This window comes from Nansenia antarctica, assembly GCF_963989245.1.
Source record: "Nansenia antarctica genome assembly, chromosome: 14".
Lineage (NCBI taxonomy): Eukaryota > Metazoa > Chordata > Actinopteri > Argentiniformes > Microstomatidae > Nansenia > Nansenia antarctica.
Window position 1 is genome coordinate 10,099,271 of NC_137684.1, and position 4,353 is coordinate 10,103,623.

Here is a 4,353-nt window from a genome sequence, read left to right on the forward strand (position 1 = left end):
AGGTAGGACCCAAACGCAGACACAGGTGAACAGGTAAGAGTTAAATAATAAAGGTTTATTTCTAGTAACAAGGCTGATGGGAATAGGCAGGTGGGTCGTCAGGCAGGCGGGAGGTCAGGCAGGAGGAAGGGTCGGCAGACAGGTGGGGAATCAAGCAGGAAGAATGGTCGGCAGGCAGGTGGAGTAGTCGGCAGACAGGCAGGGGGTCAGACAGGAGGAGTAGTCGGCAGACAGGCAGGGGGTCAGGTCACAAGGGAAAATTAATAAGTAACAGGCTAATTACTGGGTTATTAACCTATATGTGTTTATGATTGATAAAACGTTCATGCATAATTATTATTGGTTATTATTATTATTATTATTATTATTGTTGATGAGGCTTATATTTTCGATTATTATTATTATTATTCAACAATTAAACATTTAGCTTCAGGAAGTCAGGTATGCTTACCTCAGTGAGATAACTGGCCCTGCTGGGTGGTACACAGCTTGTCTATTCTGGGGGAGATGGAGGTTGTCAGGCAGAGCATCATGTCATCCTCAGGCTGCAGTCTTGAACGGTATTTGCTCTTCAGGTAGGTGAGGGAGGAGAATCCACTTTCGCAAAGATATGTGGTTGCAAAAGGCAAGAGGCTCACCATGGCCTTTGCTGTCAGTTGTGGGAAGAATTTTTGGCAATGGATCCAGAACTGGATCAGTGGCTTTGACTCGTACACATGCTTGTGTGTACTATCTGTGGACAGGTCGATCAGCTGATCTTCCTCAGCGGCTGTCAGATTTGAGCCGTCGGGTGCATTCTCTTTGAAAGGAAACTGTATCCAGGTCTTGTCCTTTCTCCAGGACTCAGTCTCAGAAAAATATTTTTCGAATTGCCATTCAAGTGCCTCCAAGTGATTACCAATTGCGCGTTTCACGTCAGGCGAGATCACCGCGGAATCCGCCAACTCCTCCACTGATGGAAACATGGAGATGTTATCTCCCCTGACGCGCTCTCTCCATCTTTTCGTTTTTTTCAGGAAGCCTTCCATCTTATCATACAGCTGAATGGCGTGTGTATTGCGGCCCTGCATAGAACTGTTCAGCCGGTTCAACTCTGCGAAAACGTCCGCCAGATATGCCCGTTTAAAGACCCAGACATTGTCGATGAAATGCGCAGCCAGCTCCGGGCGGTTTTGGCCAATTAGAAATTTGTGGATAGCTGTGCGTAATTCAAATACTCGTGCCAATACGGATCCACGGGAAAGCCATCTGACTTCTGAATGGTAAAGGAGCGCTGTGTGTTCCTCTCCTGTAGCGGCGCATAAAGAAGCGAAGAGGCGAGTTTGTAGGGCACTCTTCTTAATAAAATGTACAGCCTTTACAACAGTGTCCATAACATCGGCAAACTCAGCACTCATTTCTTTAGCGGCGAGGGATTCTCTGTGCAGCATGCAGTGAGTCCACATCACTTTGGGGGCGACTTTTCTGACAAGCGCCATCAGTCCACTCTTTTGCCCAGTCATAGCGCGCGCACCGTCGGTACACACCGCGACACACTTTGCCCAACTTACGTCATTTTCACCGAAAAAGTCATCAATCACTTTGAAAATTTCAGCACTTGTTGTGTGTTCAGGAAGCTTCTTACAAAACAAGAACTCTTCACACATTTCGTCTTGGTCAACAAAGCGCACAAATGCCAAGAGCTGTGCGTCTTTGGACATGTCCACTGATTCATCCAATTGGAGTGCAAATGCCTCCGCCGTTTGTAATTTCTTAATTAACTGCACCCTCACATCCAATGCTATTTCACCAATTCGCCGAGCAATTGTTGTGTCTGACAATGGGATAGTCTTCAACTTTTCTGCATATCCATATCCATCATTCCCAAACATGGTCTTGCACATATCAGTGGCCGCAGGCAATATCAAATCTTCTGCAATTGTGTATGGCTTTTTACACTGGGCAACGCGAAGAGCAACTTGATATGAGGCTTTCAAAGCAAGCTCACCGACTTTCGCAGATTTTCTTATCATTGTCTGTTGGCCTTGGAGAGAGTGCAGACGAGCCTGAAAGTGTCGTTGCAGCTTTGATGGCTTCATGCTTTCGTTTGAGAGCGTCGCCGCACAAACAACACACACCGGCAATTCCACTCCTTCGGTTTCTATGAAAGTAAATCCAAACTTTAGGTACACTTCTGAATATTTTCGGGACTTTTCTCTTTTGCTTTTATCTGCCCCTGGGGCAGGCGCTGCTGGGGCCGAGGTGGAAGGAGTAGGACTAGCCGTTGGATCTCGAGCTCGAGGTCTCGTTACTGTTACAAATTTATCCATCCTGCTTCACTAATTAATAGTAGTAACTAATAATGTGAAGTTATAATATAATTATTGGACTCGGACAACGTTTAACTCAACCAGTTTAATCAACACTCAGCTTCAACAGTGCCTCGGGTCATTACCCATAATGCAAATAGTAAATAGTAAATTTTTATTGTAAATAGTTTTTTGTCAAAAGTAGCTTATTATTGCCTATTAATGCTTGTAGTTTACTCAATATAACTTTTGTTATATTTTTTAATTGTCACAAATTATTTTGGTGAAAATTGTTAATTATTCTGAAAACATTTGGTGGACCCCCTGCAGTACCTCTGCGGACCCCCTAGGGGTCGCGGACCCCCGGTTGAAGACCACTGCTCTATGTATTCTTTTATGGCTTTATTGATTTTTTCAACAAAGATCTTATCTTGGAGAAGTGAATTGTTTAATCTCCATATTTTTTCTCCTTGCTTTATATCCAAATGTATAGTTATAGATAGCATAGCATGATCTGATAAATCCCTTGTGCCTATTGTGCATGTTTCCATCCTCTCTACGTCTTTTTTAAACATGAAGAAATAATCCAGTCTATTGGAAGTTGGAAATCGTCCAGAATAATATGTATATGTTTTTTTAGTTGGATTTAGCATCCTCCATATGTCTACTAATCCAAATTCTGACATTGCACTTCTTAAAATTGATGATGTTTTATCAGCTCTGTGTGGTTTATTATTTTAATCTAGTCTAGGATTTATTGTAAGATTCATATCTCCTCCCATTAGGGTGATTCCTTTACATTTTGTCATTAACATTTCGATTATTTCTGACATGAATTCTGGGCCTAATTCCGGTGGATAGTATACATTTAAAAATGAGACAGTAATTGACTCTATTTTACCAATTACTAAAACAAACCTGCCCTCTTTATCGTATATATGTTGTTCTTCTTTAAATGGTATGTGTGGTTGTATAATTATAGCAACACCCCTCTTCTGTGTTCCATATGAACTGGAGTAAATTTGTCCCCTACTCAATTTGTCATGTTCTTTTTTTAAAAAATGGGTTTCTTGTAAGTTACATTTAAGTTGTTACATGGGTTTGAATTCAGCCTTGGTTGGACGAGGATCAGCTGTTACACTATTGCATGTTGACTAGTCACACAGTCTGGCTCAGAGTTGCAGGTGCAACATCACACCATGTGTGTTTGTTTTGCTTAGGGAAGGTGTGAGTGTGAGTGTGAGTGTGAGTGAGTGCTGTGGTGGAAAGCATCACACAGGCACCTCAGTACTGCTCTCACAGAACCAACGCCATGGTTCAGGTAATGCACCAGTGTTGTTGTTTTACATATATTCAAATAGACCCTCATGGGCCACAACCTACAGGCAGACAATGATTAACTGTTACACAAGTGTGAGCCAGAACAGTTTTTTTTATATATAATGAATTCAGCTTTACTGTGCCACCAGTGTGATTGGGGAGGTTACACAGACTAATTTCAGAGTTAATCTCTTCATTTATTTACACAATAAACAGTGAATAAAAATACATTGTTGCCACTGTCTGCTGATTCAAAAGATGACAGGCCAATAGGGGAATGTAGTATCTTTCCTTTCTTCTCTGTTGTCATTGTGGGGGTGGGGAAAGAAAAATATAAAATGGTGAATGCAAATCGGCTAATGTTAAACTCTGTTCTCATCAAATAAAAATAAAAAAACACTGTGTGTGTGTATGGTGACTTCTTTCTTCCCCAGGTGACTGGGAGTCTGTTCCACCATTTCCAAATATTTCGCCTACTACTGAACAAAGTGCATAAGCCAAATAGTAGAGGCGATTCCTCTTTTTTGATGTGAAAACCAGACTGGCGAAAAGCCGACGGCTGATCTCTCTATAGGCATCCACCATACTGGTTTTACTTTCCCTACGGTTTGAGTTCAATGCAGTTGAAGTGGAGGGCGATAGGCCACTCTAGAGTGTTTAGATGCACCCTAGAGCCAAAGGTGAATGTCCTCATTTTCCAACCACCACAGACAGCTGGTCCCGGATCCGGCCCAGCCCGTCTAGC